Source organism: Pteropus medius, unplaced genomic scaffold, assembly GCF_902729225.1.
Source record: "Pteropus medius unplaced genomic scaffold, Ma_sr-lr_union100, whole genome shotgun sequence".
NCBI lineage: Eukaryota > Metazoa > Chordata > Mammalia > Chiroptera > Pteropodidae > Pteropus > Pteropus medius.
The window spans coordinates 12,698,042-12,716,685 of record NW_024354503.1 but is presented as its reverse complement, the minus strand read 5'-3'; the positions used below and the strand labels follow the sequence as shown (position 1 = coordinate 12,716,685).

At 37.5% G+C, this 18,644-nt stretch overlaps 1 protein-coding gene and 1 pseudogene across 3 annotated transcripts in view; one reads left to right on the top strand and one right to left on the bottom strand.

Moving 5' to 3' along the window:
* Positions 1 to 18,644, bottom strand: part of RCAN2 (regulator of calcineurin 2) — a 233,160-nt gene that overhangs the window by 143,038 nt on the left and 71,478 nt on the right. The gene's annotated exons all lie outside the window — the stretch shown is intronic.
* LOC120596452 (uncharacterized) lies at positions 3,326 to 3,444 on the top strand (annotated as a pseudogene).

Below are 18,644 nucleotides of genomic sequence, written 5' to 3'. Positions count from 1 at the left end.
AAAACGGAACCGGTAGACCTTTAAGTTCTTCCTCATATTTTAAAAATGTTTATGTATTATCAAAATTTAGTATACTGTTTATATGTGTGGTTTTGGAGTTATGTTAATGAATTTAAAACCAAGTCTCAAACTAGCTATGGGAAAGTTATTTAACTTCTCTGAATCTTAGTTTTTACTCCTGTGATATGGAGATAATAAAATTACTTACTCATAAGAATTCACTGCAGTAAAGCGAATGAAGCACTCAGTATAGTGAGTGACATGCATTAAGCGTTCAATAAAAAATGGTAACTAATAACTCTTTTTGTCAGATCTTCTGCCTCAAAAGAAATGATGAGGTGCAGGGCATTTCTTAATGATAATGGTGTCAGTACACACCATTTTCTAAATACTCTTATTCCTCATAAAGAATAGATTGCCTTATTTAGCATGTAATACTTGAACCCTGTCCCCTACTGACATGAGAGTAAATAAGCATCCCAATTAGTTACTAAAAGGATGGTTTTGTCTTTCTCTCCTATATTACTTATTTTCCTAGGCTCCTACTTCTGACTGCTCTTGCCTACGTTTTCTGGCATTAACCAGTTTCTCCATAGAATGCTGGACCACTTACTGCCTTTTTTTTTTTGTCTCTTCCATTTTCTTTTCCACCTGCCTGCTTTCTTATGAGTCTACCAATGGTACTGCTTTTCCTTACCTCCTCCCAACCCTGCCTGCTACTGCCAACATGACCAGCACTCTTAGCACACTTTGAGAGTAAATAAGAAACTTTGACATTAATGTCAATAAATCTTGCTTCATTTCTTTAGCAGGCAATAGAATTTGTCTGAATGCTGCGATGGAAACTTATTTCCTTAGGCCTATGACTTCAAGTCTGAACGCTCAAGCAATATGAAAGATGACTGATGTTTGGAAGTTGAGCTACCAGTCAACCTGCCATGACTCATGCTTCTTGACAATGCCCAGCAGTGTCTATTCAAAAGAATGCATTGTTCTAACAATAGCTAATGCTTCTCTGGTAAGGAAGTGATATTGTGGCTTCATTAACAGTGATCAGATGTAAGTCCTTGACAGGTGCTGAGCACCCTAGAATTCAAGAACTCTATTTTTCAGCAGCAGTAAATCTAGACAAAAAGGTGCTGAAATAAGATCTTTATATAGAAGTCCACTGAGAGATGTCAGTGGAGCTCCTATGATTTGGCATTTGCATAACTAAAATGTGCTGAATAAGTCCTGAATTACTTTTCATTACTGCCTATGCCAGTTCCACATTTATGACTTATTAATTTAAAATGTGGCTGGGCAAGCGAGAGGAATAAAAGCATAGAGTGGTATAATTAGTGAACACAAGCCAAGAATAAAAAACTGCTCCAAAAGTCAAGACATTCGAACTTGTTTTAGAGAATTCTTTTATAGACATGGGTTATGTCTAAGCAATTCTTCAGGATCTTAGTAAATAAGTGGAAGTTCCTCCTTGACGGAGATACTGCTATACATTTTACTCATGCCCTTTATTCTTCTTTTCCCTTTAAATTTTCTATATAAAAAGTAGACCACATGGGACCTTGTGGGCCACTGTAAAGCTTTTTTGCTTTTATCCTTGGTGAGACAGGAGCCACTGGAAGGTTTTGAGCAAAGGGGAGACAAGATCTGCCTTACTTTTTAACTGGATCTCTCTTAATGCTTTCTGGGGATCTGGGCAAAGAAGGCAGACCAGTTAATGGGCAACTGCAGTAATCCTGGTGAGAGATGATGGTGGCTTAGCCCAACCAGGGGAGAAGCAGTGGAGATGATTAAAATGGTAGTAATCATTTATTTTGAAGAAGCGCTAAATGAATTCATTGATTAGATGTGTTTTACAAGAAAAAGAGGAGTCATGGATGACTACAAGACTTTTGGTTTGACCAACTAGAAGGCAGAGTTGCTATTTCCTGAGATGGGGAAGACTAGAGAGAAATAGTTGCTGGGGTGGTGATAAGGTGGGGGTGGGGGCGGGAGAGACAAGCCATGAATTGACTTTAGATATGTAAAGTTTGAGAGGCCTTGTCATCAAGTAGGGATGTCAAGGAGCAGATGAAGATCTAAGTTGGGAGTTCAGGGCACAGATCCAGTCCAAATACATGCATTTGGGAGTTGTCAGTGCACCTGTGGTGGTTAAAGCCATGAGATGGAATGCGTCCAGGGAGAGAGGAAAGACAGATTCAAGGCCGAATATAGGACATAACTTGAGGTCGGGAAAAGGAAGAGGAGTCACCAAAGGGGCAAGAAAAGGCCATAAGTAAGGTAGCGTCCCAAGAACCAGATGAAGAAAATGTTTCAGCAAGGAAAGAATGATCAGCTGTATCAAAGGCTGATCTCCATAATATTCAAAAACAATTTACAAATGTAATCAAATTTTTATTCCTTTCAAAATTAAATAACACATCTAATATTAATTACACATTTCAAATCAAAATTTCAAAGCTAATTTGTCAGATACTCTAATATGTCAGACTGTTTCAAATACCTTTAATAACAAATAAACACAAATAAAATTAATGGTGACAAGATGTATTCTTAAACTTAACACAAAAGCATTGAGGCTGTGGAGGTTGGCTCGTTTCACCATTTCTCTGCTTTCTTTAACGTCTTCCATGGTTGTAAAGTCATTTTTCCAATTCAGGAGGAAACATTTATCCAATCAGGGGTGCCATATTCATTAGGTCAAAGATTCAAGACTGAGACATACTAAATTATCTGTCAAATTCAATATGAAGTCAGGGAATCTGGACACTGTATTTCAAAGCCAATTCTCCCCAAATTTCAGGTGAATAAACTGATTCCTTTCTAATCGTTGACATCTGTGTGCTATGTCAGCAGGGGACACTATGCACAGTCATTCCAGTTGAAATATAGTTTCACAGCTCTGCATATCACACATTTCCTAAAATATATTTTAAGTTACACCTTCATTCAATTTTTATCATAAGCTTATTTCAATGTTTTATCACCAAATTAAGGTAGAAGAAATTCTGCATCTTTAACCAAGTTGCAGCTAATTTCTTTTACCTTAGATTAGATTCAACTAATGCACTTGTTCCTTGATTGAATTCCACTTTCCTTTCCTATTTTTCTTGTCTGGATCTTGGCCATATGCTAGAATTATTTTTATTGAAGAGAAGATTGAATTTAACGTCCACGGAGCAGTGGGACCACGCACATATTGGATTTCTTTATTCCAGGGCATAACACTGACAGCTACTGCCCCAAGGTTTGTTAGAATGGTGTTCAGAACTGTGAAGGAGCCACAGCCTACACGTCCTTGGCTGTAAGAATACCACACAGGGTCTATGGCTATGCCATCCAGAATGTGCCCGATTTTGTCTGATCTCGGAAGCTAAGCAGGGTTGGGCCTGGTTAGTACTTGGATGGGATACCATCTAGAAATACTAGATGCTGTAGGAGTTAAAAAAAAAAAAATACCACAGAGAAGAGCTATAGACTCAAGGATGAGCTCTGGAGGAACCACAAAGGAAGGTCCATATGACTTATTCATTCAAAAGACATTTATTTAGCACCTTGAAATGGACTCAAGTTTCTGTCCCTCCAAATTCATATTTTGAAACCCTAACCCTCAATGGGATGGTATTAAAAAGGTGGAGTCTTTGGAAGGTAACTGTGTCATGAGGGTGGAGCCCTCATAAATGAGATTAGTGTCTTTATAAGGAGAGACATAAGAGCTTTCTCTCTCTCTCTCTCTCTCTCTCTCTCTCTCTGTCTCTCTGTCTGTCTCTCTTTCTCTTTCTCTCTCTGTCTCTCTCTCCTCTCTCTCTCTACTCTCTCTCTCTCTACTCTCTCTCACCTCTCTCTGTCTCTCTCTCCCTCTCTCAGAAACAGCAAGAACACAGCCATCTGAAAAATTAGGAAGTGGGCCTTCACTAGAAACTGGTTCTGCCAGAACCTTGATCTTGGACTTCCCAGCCTTCGGAACTGTGAGAAATAAACATTTGTTGTTAAAGCCATCCAGTCTATGTTATTTTTATTATAGCAGCCTGAGCTAACTAAGCCACACCTACCATTTCCCTGGCACCGTGCTAGGTGCTAGGCAGGGTTGAGATGCATCTATGTCCACTGGCATGGCTGTGCTGGTAATTTACAACTGGAATTTACTCTGATTGGTCAGTCATTGTTCTATATCGGCTGTTGCATATAATGAATATCATCCCTGATGCCAAAGGTACTAAAATGTATAGAATACATTTCTGTCTTTTAAGGATTTTTGTTTTAATGATCTCACAAAGACAACTCTCCCTTCTGATCCCTATTACAACAACCTCGATAGCCAAATAATAAACAGTAACCCAAGATATGCTTTTTAGACCTGTTGAAGTTACTGTGCTTACCAATAAATGGCCTAGTATGTCTCCACTTATGTAACTTTCTAAAACTGACAAAATTAAATCTGGAGACTTTAAATCCCGTGTTCCAGTTTGAGGGGGGAGGGGCACAACTATAGCAGTCATCAAAGGGAGTTATACAGTGAGAACAGTCCTCGCTCCCCACTGATTGTGTAGGGCCTGTAATCTCTACATACACAGCAAAATTTTGCTATTCACACACACACACACACACACACACACACACACACATTGAATGTACGTAGAAGTTGATGAAATCTGAATAAGCTCTGTAATCTACTTATTAGTATAATCCCAATGTCAATTTCTGGTTTTGATAATGTACTATAGTTAAGTAAGATGTTACCTTTGGGGAAAGATAGAGGAAGGGTACATGGAACCTCTCTGTACTATTTTTCATCTTCTTGTGAGTCTATAATTATTTCAAAAAATTTTAAGAAAAATTATATATTAATTCATTTAAAATAATAATAGGCCCTTTACGTATACACGAATTAATGTGCTATATGATATTAAAGCTTTTTCATTTTAAGTCAGCTCTTCCTGTCCCAAAGTAGCCAAGAATGAACAGTTTTCGATGATCGCTTAAGCTCTGCATCCTCATCCAGCTATGACTTGCCACCACTATATCTTCATTTATCTTAACATGTTTGATTCATAAAATTATCATGTGCAAAAATCTTTTAAACTTTGCATTCTCTTTAGTGCAGAAGCTCTAATACTAGGACAACATCCTATATGTAAATAGATCATTATTTATGTGCACCGAAATTTAAGAATAAACACATTCATCACAGCATAGTTTATGACAGCAGAAACCTAGAAGAAAATCTAAATATCCAGAACAGGTGATAATAAGTACCCTTTGATAGATACCCAGAATGTCAAATTAAAGACAATCAAAGTGTTATTTGTAGAAGAATACTTAGTGATTTGGAGAGCTGCCCTTAATATTTTATGAAGCGAAAAAACATTCTTAAATAGGGTATATAGCAATATATATATATGTATTTGCATAGAAAAAAACAGATATTTAAATGTTAATGGTGGTTTTCTCTGCATGATGACATTACAAATAATGTTTATTTTCTTCTTTTGAATTAGCTCAATTTCTTAAAATGTCTACAGTGAATTATAATAAATATAAAATTTAAAAAATACTACATACTTTAAATCCAGTGTTTCTAAAATGTAATGAGAGGGCAGAATTCCAAAAATGTTTTCACAGTGATCCGCAACTACTGCTATGAGAATTTTTAATGTGGTCTTTTCCTTAAGCTGATAACCTTAACAAAATAATATAGATATATTCTGGATCAACTGGATGATCACGATATGTCAGAGATGACCACTGCCCATATTTGTGTTTATTTTGATGTCTGCAAAGTTGATGAGCACTACTACCCTAAATCTTACAAACTAATGAGAAAAAAAAACAAAGTCAAATGCGACAAGCAATGTATTCATAGCTTGTAAAGGTCACAGCCCACTTCACAAATTAGGGTTTGCAGAATTTCCAATAGAGAAAGTCCTGAGAGAATATCAGGCATGCAGAACTCAAAAGAACTTGCCCTAAGTAATCAGTATCCAATTGACAATGTAATCAGTGGTTAAACTTTAGCAAAGAGTATAGTTGGTCAGCGTTATATGAAGTTTGTTTTTAGTTTTTATTGTATTTAATTTATACATTTGTTTCGGTCTTATATAAAAGCCATAACGATAGGGATTTTGTGCCTTTTTAGTTTTGTTTCATACTCATTTAAGTATTATATTGTTAAAAAATATTAAATTGACTGGAGTCTATACAAATATTTTTATTTTTGAAAGTGTCTGAACCCTGCTCAAGTATGAGAAGCACAGTTCTAGAACCAAAAGTATTCCCTGTGCATGAGCAAGTACCTTAGAAGCCACATAAACTCAGGGCATTGAGATCCTATTTAGTCTTGTGTACTGACACTCCTAACAGGATGTCACAAACAGAGGAGTGGAGCTGGTTTCAAAAGTTTGTTACTAAATTGATTATTTGGAACCCCAAATACATTTCCCCCCTCACAGAAATTATATTAAAAACAGTGTTAAACTCCCAAGTCAGCTGACTAAAGCTCTTTTAATATAAAATGTTCCTGAACCAGGAAGAACGATGTGTCCTGGTGATAAGGGGACATTTTTAAAGTGTTCCCTGCTACAAAATAAATGCTATCATACATTCATAGAATCCTCTGAAATTTGCAAACACCTTCACATAGCCTGTCTGTTTTAATCTTCACATTACAACAGTTCGATAAATAACATCACAATTCTCATTTCATAGAATTTTAAGAATGGCTTCTCTCTGCCTCAGCCCTATACCCTATGTCAGGAAAGCACTTCTTAAGATATACCCTCCATGGATCACCTGAATGAGAAACATCTAGTTGTTAAACAGGAACATTTCTGAGCTCCCGTCTTGGTCACTGTCAGAGAATCTCTGGGAAAGGACACAGGACTCTGCTTTTCAACAAGTTTCCTAGCGATTATTATACACGCTAAATTCTGAGGACCACCAGCCGAGTATAATCAAAAGCACAACCACAGCCATGTTTTCCGGAGTTAAATTTGGCACAGTCAACGATCTTGATGCCCACAGCGGGTTGAACATTCTGGTAAAGTTACTGCTCCTTTTGTTCATTCACAAAACCCTTCCATGCAGTCCATTTTTGCCCACAGGTTCCAGTAAGAGCCTCATGGCCCCGGAATTGCCTCCTTTCTCACTCTTTCCTTCCAACTTGGGCAGGACCCAGCTCACGGTCTTGTCTCTTTCTGCTCGTTTGAGGACACTTGTTGCCCATTCCTACCGCTAAGCCTTTGTCAGCACCCCCAAGGGTCTCCTTACAGTTTGAATTTGGGGAAAGGGTTGAATTCGGGTTTCTTCCTTCATAGAATATCCTTGAATTCTTTGTGCATCCCTCTCAGAAGTAAGTCCATTCCTCTCAGAGCTCTAATTATCAAAGGTATTGAAAGGCGTAGAGAGATAAAAGCACAGCAAAAGCCCTCATAGTGTTTCCCTGAAAGTGTTCCTGGTTGATTTTTATTAATGTAACAAAGGAAGCTGGTCCATGATGCCCCTAGTTTGAGTATGCTCATTTCTGTTTTGAAGTAACTTTTAAACTACAGTGGAATTAGCTGGCATTAATTTAATTTCTCCCTAACATTTCCCTAAAGCTTTCTAAAGCCTTCATAATTGTTGGCACATCTTCGTTTATGTGGCAAACTTATGTCCTTTAATTCTAAATAATAAATACAGTAACTCTTTGGACAATGAAATCAAATGACTTCTGTCCATTCCCATGGAGCCCCAGGGACATAAGATACCTGAGCTTCTGCCTTCGTAACGAGGAGACAAAGTGGTATTCCCCAAGCATAGCCCGTCAAGCCCCCCTGAATCAGAGGCTAACAAAATCTCTGTCGCAGGACTTACAAACTAGGGCTGAGGAAGCGCCAGAAGCAAAGCCTGTGTAGAGTTGGGACACGGTGTTTGAGAACGTGTATAGAGGTACATGTAAATAAATAAATAAAGTTGAAAAAAGATAGCGTTTTTTTTTAATCTGGGAAAATAGGTAATATTGCCACTAAAATATTAAGAATGTAAGCACCTGAAAAGCTGAAGTAACAGAAGTATGAGAAACAAAGACAGAAACTTGAAAGAACTTGGATTCAGCTTACCAACCGACATGTGCTCACGGAGTCCTTATATGCTATTTGAAAAAATATTTTATGTGTGTGTTGTTTGTCTAGATGTGTGTGTGTATGTGTGTCTTGTGTGTTTTCCACGGCCTGCTTGGCAGACTCAGGTTAGCAGGATATGCCAACAAAGGGTCGAATCCAGAATATATTTTTTCTCTCCCGTCTATCCTTACCTGCTCTCATACTATTTAAAGTAGATCTCCATACAAAGGGAGTTGTTAACAGTAACAAAAGTTTTACAAGAAAAAAAATGTGAAAGTTTTTATCCCAGACTCCTAGGAGAGCAAATGTTCTGGGCCTCTGAGGTAAAGACAGGCTACTTTCTATTTGGGGGACATGAGGGGAAGGGAGTGGTGTAAGCTTAGAAGAGGTGATTTGGAAGAGGGAAATGATCACTCTTTTGATCATAGACCATGATGCCTTGAAATATTCATCTTTATAATTCATAACTGCCAAATATTTATATGCAAGATGATACATTAAGGTAATTTGTTGTAGGTAAAGTAAGTACTTTAGTATATTTTTGTTCATGTCATTGGAGACCTTCTTATTAAAGCTGTTCTTGAAACCTTACTCAACATTTACACTCCAGCCAGGTCTAGGGTATCTTACTAGCTCTATATTAAATTCTTAAATGTGGATCGAAAATAAGTTATTCTCCAAATTATACCCATGAAATAAGGATGCTTTTAATAATTTAGAAATGTATTTCTTTGGAATATACCAAATATATCGATTTCATATCTACCAAATCCTTTTTAAATGTAATACAAATGAGTTGTTGGGTGCTAAATGTTGCTAAAGTGGACAAAGGCTAACCTGGTAGCTGGTGGAGGGCAGGACTCAGGAAATCTTAGTGTGGAACTAAGCGGATCGTTACCACATTGCTTTATCAGCTTCCTCGTGGCAGTCTGTAAAGAAAGCAAAATCCCACAGAAGACTGTACCACAGTTCTTATTTCCTTTTCCACATACTGGGACGAAAACACTTTCCCAAATTTTGAGCAATTTTTCTTCAGAATAAAACTACATTCTCATGAATGTATTGCAAAGATTAAACAATAGCTGGATGCAACCCATTTCACAATAAAAGATAGCATAGATCAATAAATTGTAATCTGCAAAGATTTGTACTACCATCTTATAACAGGCTTGGGGAATTTGGATGAAAGGATCTCCAAGCATACTCAATGTAAAAAATAGACATATTATCTAATTTTCTCAAACAAAGCCATTCCCACAAATGTCATTAAATTCTGGCAGACATTTCTTGGTCTGTTTTCATTTCTTTCTTTCTTAGGCTTCAAATGTGTTTATCAAAGCAATAAACCTTGAGTTCAGTCACTGATCACTCAGCTTTCTCGGTATTAATGATTTTGAAGGGAGACCAAGGACAGCTGTTTGAGTTTCAGGACAATTTCAAATATATGCTGCTGTCGGCTCTTTTCTTTAATGCTTACGAGTGACTCAGAGAGAAACAAGTCTCAGCCCCCTGCTTTAACATAAGTTGGCTGTGAACACTTTAAAAGACAAACTTTCCTCTCGTAGAGGCTGCTTCCTGGAATGGTTTGGCTACAAATTATCGGGGAATTCTCAGTGTAAATAACAGCACTTTAATCCCTGACATTTTATCCTCATTATTTTATATTTCAAAAAACCAGACAAGTAGTTGATAGTTTCTCTGAAATAAAAATTAAAGTACTTCAATTGGAAATCAGGTGCTGGGGTATCAGCAACAAATATGCACAATCTGGGTTCCCCTTGACGTTCACTGTCTAATCAACGTGACAGACCTCTAAACTTGACTCTAAACCCCAAAGTCTGAGTTACTGGAGCATGGGATTGAGACTGTATTGTATCCCATTGCTTGGAAGGCAATCAGTGGCTCTTTTTCTGGTCAGCTCATTTCATTGGACTGTTTGGTAAAGTAGCCGCACACTGGCATGTGGGGGAGGACGAGAGAGGAGGCACCGAAGGAGATAAAGATCGGCAGCAGAAATGCGACACGAGGAATTCTCCCTTTTAGCATCTTCAGTAATAACTAAATTGATGTGAAACTAGGCCCAAAGCGAATGCACTCATGAGTCGATAACAGTATACACTGCTATTTTTGTCAAACTACATCTTTACTATACAGGTGGCAACCACTCAAATACAAAGATCTTAGAGGAAATGAAACTTTAATTTCTCGTGAGAAAGAAAAAAAAGTGATGATTTAAACATTTTTAAACAGCTGCTTTCTGAAAGTTCCCAAGAAGACTCAGGCAAAGCCGCCATCTTCAAAAAGTCCACATTAGAATGGTAGTAAGAACAAGAAAAGCACAATACTTTGATGAGAAAAATGAAAGAGCTCTTTTTGGTGTGGGTAACTGCTTCATGGGGAGAATGCTAGGTCTTGAAAGATGAAGATGTTTTTCTTTAAATGGAGTGGAGTTGGGGGAGAGGAATCCATTTGAAGATTGATAATTTCGCATAATTTTTATTTTGTATATATTAACATATACGAAATAAATTTTGTGACTGTCACAAAATGGGATATTGACATATACAAAATATGTCATAAGTTATTTCAGTGATTTTATTTTCAACCAAGTTTAGATGCCCATACCTTGACCTACAGCCGTGGTTCTCGAAGTGTAGTCCCTGGACCAGTAGCATTGGAATCAGTATCAGCTGGGAACTTGTTCCACATGCAAATGCTCAGGCCCTTTGGCAGAGCTACTGAAGTAGAATCCTTGGGAGGATGGGGCCAGCAATCTGTATTGTAACCAGTGGCCAGGTGAGTGGGATACAGCCTACAGAGATTTAAGAGGTTTAGACCACTTGCCTACAGAGACAACAAGGTTCCTTAGGTACCTCTTCAGCTGATTCCTAAGAATGTTGGATAGATGAATAACTTAACAGTACTAGATAAAAGTTAGATTATATAATCTTACAGAGGCAGACCTTTAGAAGCATGCTTCTAAAGAGACCAAAAAAGAAAAAAAGATTGATTGAGGACTACATAAAAGTGAAAACCTTTGTGTGTCCCAAAGGGGTATAAACACAAGAAACTAGAGGTAAAAATGGAACCATTCTAGCTGACACTGAAATTGCCCATCTGGAAAGAGGCGGCTTTGGTTTTTCAAAGTCATCAGTATGTTGAGAATGATATTCTCAAACCATGATTATTCTCTCAGGAGGGGAGCTGTTTAAAAAACAACTTCTGAGGATTCTCTGGTCAGAGCCCTTCTGGAATCACGGATATTTTGTTTCCTAGGCGGCCTCTGACAGATACTTGAAGACATTGCTTTTTAAAAGTTCTTTGGTGATGTTCTTATTACTTCCCCACGGGCCATGCGCACCACACTGCTCTACATTATTTTGCTCAGGTACCTGTTTACATGTTTAGAGTCTTCAGTATGGAGCTAAACATCTGTGATGTCTGCAGTCTCTTCGTGTCAACCTGCTGCATGCAGACGGTACCAGCTGGAGAACTGCTCAGACTGCAACATGAGTTCTCTTTCTCCTGCTACGGAAGATGATGACTAATTAGCTAAGCATTTTAGCTTGACCTCTCTCTACTGTAAAAGAGCTGGATGTGCTGCCCCTCATGCACAGAAGATTCTGCTGGGAGGGAAGCGTGTATAGTTTAAATATTTCCAGCACCGTTCCCATTTCTGGTGATGGTGACATATTGATGCTGAACACTACCACTAGGACTCCTAGGGCAGTGACCAAGGTTAGGATGTAGTTCCTGCCAGCAAAACAGAGCAATGCTTCCAGCCAACGCAGAGAAGGAACTCAGCTCTTTGGCCTCTCTACCCAACAGAGTTATTCAATCACTTTGAATAACTAGATAATAAGGAATACGGAAAGGTTTGGTTAGGGGCTTGGCAAGGAAATAAAATTTCTACCTATTTTGTTGTGAAATTTTTTTCCAACAGGAGATAATTTGGCCAAGAGGAAATATCGTCCTTCTAAGGACGCGTGGTACCATGTTTACTCACGCACAGTACTTTTATGTCAGAGAGCCAAGAAGAATCTGAGAAAGGGCTGATCACCACATAAAATCTGGGGTCCTGTAGGGTCCACAGATTTCACAGCAATATATCAAAGTACGAAAATCTGAATCAAGATAATTTGCTACTAAGGTGTCTTTTTAACGATACTAATAAAATAGATTCCTTATGTGCTTGTTTATTGCAATGAAAGAGTTGTATTTGTGTCTTTAGGGTCATGGGACATAAATATTAGGAATTCTGTGTAAAGAAAAGGAATAGTCTAAAATAATTCCTCAACGTTCTCATCCAACCCCAGAGTACAAGTGATTAACTTTCCTTTGTGTACAATTCTACAAACAAATGTGAATTCAATAACTAAAAATCACATTTAGTAAATATAGGATTATATAATAAAATTAGAAATATTATAACACCGTGCGTACATAATTATTCACCTTTCAAAGGTTTATTAAGTAGCTCATGGGCTTCAAATACCACTTAATCAATTTTGGCAGCAGTTGAAGTCACATATTCAATTGACTTCTGTGCCATTACATTTCTAAAACATATGCTATAGATAAACAGCTAGACTCACTCCATGCTTTCATTCCACAATGTCAAAAGAGTGGAGAGCAAAAAAGGTGGACTATAGTTTTTGTTGCCATGAAAGTACTAGATCACTTTTTCCAATATCACTTCTATAATTGGCTCTTAAGTGCACCATTCATTCTTTCACTTTATAGAGAGATCTCGTTATATGTCAGGAAGTATGCTATTTTACATTTACACATTCTTTAAAAAAATTTTCTCCATGAAAAAGTTCATAAAACATTTTTGACCACAGTTTTGAGATATTAGTTGATGCATAATATATTAATAATAGATCTGTCTTATTTGAAGTTGATTAGGACATGCCAAAACAGCTGAATAGGATTTGGTGAGAAAAATCTAGAGTAGGCAACAGCGGTGAGGTATCTGACATGGTATGTCTCCACCTTCTGGCCACAAAGCAAAAAGGCATCCTTGAGAAGCAGTCAACTACTTCCGGGAACAGACCATCTCCTACAATCTCTTGCCCGTTACTACAGTATTAAAATATTTCCTGAATGCCTAGTCTGGGTGAGGTTTTAGATATGAAGAAGCCTCATCAGAACAGCCTGAAAGAAATGTGATTCTTTTATTTGATGAAAAATTCTATCTTTTAGAATGTCTGAACAATTCAAAAGCACATTAATTAATCATGTTATTTGGGGAAAAAATTTAATGTTAACAAGAATGATATAATCCAAAGCTATTTGTCAATTTGTGGTTTTCAAAGGTCCTTCATATCCACAATGTTGGTCATCATTACAAAAAAAAAAAAAATGGTGGCTGGTGCCTGTAAGAAGCTGAGAGCGCAAGGGAGCTCACAGGTTTCAGACTCTGGGGCTTGGTTTATCGGCAATGCTATATCTTAGTCTGTAACTCTGAACAAATGCCTTGACCCTTCGAAGACTCACTTACTTCAAATATCAAATAATGATATCAAATATGGTTATATCATATCAAATATCAAATATGGTTCCTGGGAAGCTCATACAAAATAACCTATTTAAAAGTGCATAGAGAGTCCATCAAAAGAAGAATGAATAAACAAGATGTGGTGTGTGTGTGTGTGTGTGTGTGTGTGTGTATACATACATGCATACATATATAGAAATATTATCTTAAAAAGGAAAGAAATTCTGCAAATGCTACAACATGAATGAATCTTGAGGACATTATGCTAAGTAAAATTAGCCAGACACAAAAGGACAAATACTGTATGATTCCACTAATATGAGGTCCTTAGAGTCATCAAATTTATAGAGATAGAAACTAGAATAGAAGTTACTAGGGGCTAAAGAAAAGGAGAATGGGGAGGTAGGGATTTTTTTTGAGAGCGGGGAGGAGTTAGTTTTAACAGGTATGGATTTTCAGTTTGAGAAGATGGAAAAATTCTGGAGATGGATAGCAGTAATGGTTGTACAATAATGTGGATGCCACTGAACTGTACACTTAAACATGGTTAAAACAGTAAATTTTATGTTATGCATATTTTACCACAATAAAAAATAGTTCATAGAGAGATATCTGGTCCATGGTAAGTGTTGAGGAAACAGGAGCTTCTAGAAGCTATAATAACTCTCATTCTCGGCTACTATAGTCATTGATTATTTAACAAACGATGAGATGAAGGGTGAGATTTAAAATGATGGGCCTAAGGCTACCCTCTGTGGTAAAATGTCATCAGGACTAACTGGATTAACTGAGGTATCTATTTCCATGGGAGTTTTTAATGTTTAAGAATAGTCCAACAGCTTACACCATGAAGTAGGTAGAATATGATGTCTAAGAAAACAGAAGTCATGCCAACTAAAGGCAAATTTTAAAATTTCGAGCTAATTTGAAAAAAATATGGCTTCCATAGCTTGTCGTAGCTTTGCTTTAGGTGAGACAGGTTTTTAATGTAATAGAACATCTCCAGCACCAAGGCTCTGACCCATATAAGGAAGCATGATATTATCTATTTGGCTGGCATCTCCCTCTGTCATATATAAACTCAAGTTTTCAAATGGCAAAGTCATCAGCTGAGTCAAGGTTATGGCTCAGTAATTAGAGTCCTATTATTCTCAGTCATAGAATTAGGATTAAAAGATTTTTTAAAAAATAGTAATAAGCCAGACTAGGTTTCATTAAGAAACCAAGTCCCTGAGTAAATTTTGAGTATCCTGGTTGGTATGTCAGGAAAATCACGAATCTGCGATACTCTCTGAAAAGGCTGGTGAGGAAAGGCTAGACTGGAATGCGGTGGAAAACAAAGTGGAGGGAAGTATATCTGTAGCATTTACTCAAGGTGACTAAAACACCCCTTTGGTATAGAATCAACAGGGGTCGAACAGGACATTCAGTTTACTCATGTAAAGATTCCCAGTAATTTCACTGCAGGATTCTAAGGTTCTACAGAGAATAAGTAAAAACCTTAGAAGGCCTAAATTAGTGACATAATTGCCGCCACAAACAAAAAACATTAAGAAGAGTTTCTTATAATTTGTTCATCCATTTATCGTATTGTCTGTTTAAAGAACTCTTAGTGATCTTTGAATATTTAAATAAAAGTATCAAATAACTGTTCTTTCTTATTTTAATTTTAGCTATTATTTATTGAACACTATTCTGTGTACTTTTCCTACATTCCAACTCTCCTGACATTTGACATGTGAGATACTAAGGAACTTTTGCAAGGCCACACAGTTACTAAGTAGCAGAGCTGGGTTTTCAACCCAAATCTGCCTGCCTCCAAAGCCTGTGCAATTATCTACTGAGTTCGCCCTAGGTCTTTAGTGTAGGAGTTGACTCATTCTCTAGTATTCAAAAGATACAAGTTTAAAAGGTAAGTGAAAACATGGCATTCCTCACTAGGTTTAATTTCAGAAATCAAAGACAGAGTTCTTTTGCTCTCTGCATCTAGCTCAGTGTCTAACACAAAGGAAATGTTGGTAGAATCAACTGATTAATCAATGGGCTCCACAGAGCTAAATGAAAAGTTTGTTGCAAGAAAGTACTTATCAATGTAGGTCATGAACAGCCACCTCCATAATTAATGAAAAAAATTCTAGTCTCTGCCTTGGGCATATTTTTATGCTGGACAAATACTATGCGCTGACACCCTTGCTCAAGGACAAAGTGGTGTGAAATTTGGCAGTAGTTGGGAGACCTGAAGGAGATGGAGCAAATGGGCAGGAAGAGGAAGCCACAGCAATAGCCCTGGTTCCTAGCACAGTGCCTGGCACATGTTGAATGTGCAATAAATATGTAAATTCAATTGACCTGGGAACAATGGCAGGTCTGCCCTTAAAAAGACCATAGGGTCACAGGAAGCAGTAGGCTATCATAGGGACCCCCGTTCCTCCTGTGGGAGAGGGACATCTTCCTGGTCACCCTTGAGGAGGCACAGTTTAGGTAAGAAACTCTGCTCAGGGACCTGCTTTTGCCCAATCCACTCAGCTAATCCTCAAGTTGCAAAAGACAGCAAACAAAGTTATAAACAAAGTTTTTAGAAATTGTAGTAAATTCTCAGTTATTTAAGGGCTGGTTTTATTTTGTAGATTACTTGAGTTAATGTTGCTTTTTTTTCTGCTTGGGACATTTCATTGTTCTTTGGTCCTCCCGCTATGACAGGAGAAAATTAAATTACATCTAAACTGCCAGACACAGTAGATATTTCAAGGTGGTTTTCATCCTATCGACCCCCTCCTCAACTTGATTCAATAATTCAAAATGGCTTACTATTGTTGTTAGATTATTATGCATTTCAAGTCCTTCAAACTAACATGTAAGACACTGGCTAGTTTCATGGTTTCTTGTAACAAACCATTGTTTTTTGCTGTCTATTGCTATCCTTGAAACAAGATATGTGAGTACATTCTCATTTTGGTACACTGGCCTATTCATTCATTTATCAACAAAATGGATACAAGCATTAGAAATAGAGCAGAAAACAGTTCAGACAAGGTCCTTCTCACGTAGAGCTTGTTGCGAGAGACAGAAATGAACTAATCAACAAACCGGCAAACCATAAAATAAACCATTTTAAAAATCGTATCATTTTTAATTAGAGAATGAAAAAAGAGGGATGTGAGAATAAGTCCTATCTAAGAAGGAGACATTGAAGTTAAGATCTGAATGTAAAGAAGTATCCAATTCTATAATGATTCAGAGGAAGGGCATCCCAGAAATCCCAGAAAGAAGAGTTCATTCAAGAAACAAAAAAAGAGATTGTGTGGCAAAAATATAATGGATGAAAAAGAGAATGGTATGAGATAAGATTTGAAAAGTTGGCAGGGCACAATCAAAGAATCTGAATTTTATTCTAAGTGTGATGGAAAATATTTGGAGGGCTTTAAATAAATAATTGACATAATCATCACATTTGTGCTTTGTAAAGGTCTCTCTGGCTGCTGTGAGGAGCATGGAAAGTAGACAGCCCAATAGTGGAAGCAGTAACACCATCTAAGAGACTACTTTATGCCAGCGATGATGGTGGCTTGATCTAAAATGATAGTGATAAAGAGAGAGTGAAGAGCTGTGATCCAGGATTTTTAAAGATGTAGATCTTATAGGATTTGCATGTAGCTTATATGCTAATGACAGGAAAAAAGGAGATGGATTTCTCCTAGATCTTTGACTTGAATAACTGAGTGGATTGCAATGTTTATGGAGACATTGTGGGACAAACAAACTTTCTGAGGGGTTAACAAAAGATCTGTTTTACCCATGTTAAGTTTGAGAAGAAGTTTAAACTTAAATGGAAATGTCAAGTAGACAGTTAAATCTTTGAGTCTGACGTTCTGGAGCATGGTCAAGTTTAGAGGCAGAGATTGAGAGGGTCATTGACATTGAGATGGCTGGATGAGATCATCTATGGAGAATATACAAATAGAAAATAGAAGTAGCCAATAACTTACCTAGGGCACACTTCAAGTTCAGCACAGGAAAAGAAGGAGAATAGGACCCTGAGAAGAAGTAGTCAGTGAGGAAAGAGAAATGGAGATTATTGTGCCAAGAAAGTCTAAAAAGTTTTGAGAATGAAGTATTGGTTACATTAGTCAAATGTCCTTGAGAGATCAAGAACAATATGTAAAAAGATGGCCATTGGATTTGACGACCTGATGGTCATGATCACTTTGGTGAGAGCTATCTTAGTGTAGTGACAGAGAAATGCCTGATTGGGAGCAGGCTAAGGAATCAATATGAGTGAGGAGACAGTGATTATAGAAAACTCTTTCGAAAAGATTTTCTGTAAAGTGGACAAGAGAAATAGTTGGAAGAAGACTTAGAGAAGAAATGGGAGTGTTTTGTTTTAAGGATGGAGACTTCTTTACATGCTGATAAGGATGACCTAGTAGAGAGAAAGTAATTTGTCATGTAGGAGAGAAGGCTCACTGTAGATACAAAAAATCTGGGAGGCAAGTAGGATTGAGACTCTGAGCTCAGTGGAGGGTCGGGCCTTTGCTAGGAGCAGAGATACTTCAGCCTTTGCAAAAAGAGAGAATGCAAACGGTGTGGGCTAAAATGTAATCAGATTTGTAGACGTGGTGGTGGGAAGATGAGAGTGGCAAGTTCCTGCTTCTTTCTGTACTATCAATGAACTATGAGGCAACATCATCATCAGAAACTGGGAGGAAAGATGGAAAAGTGTGAAACAACCATTTTAGAGAGTAAAAAGGTGCATATCTACAGTAGAAACACCAGTAGTGTAAGGAGCGTTAAATTGTGTTTTATTGTATTGAATATAAAGTGAGAATAGTCAGCCATTTGTATACTTTTCTCCAGCAACTGGTCAGGGGCAGATTCGTGAACCGAAATAAGCTAGGATGATGCCTCTCCCAAGAGAGTATAATAAGATAGCAAGAATAGTAAGGGCATTCTGAAGGAGGCTATAATGGTGGGCTAAAAAATTTTAAGCTGGTAAGGAAGGTAGTAAGGTCATGAAAAGGGATGGATACCCTAAAAGACTTAAT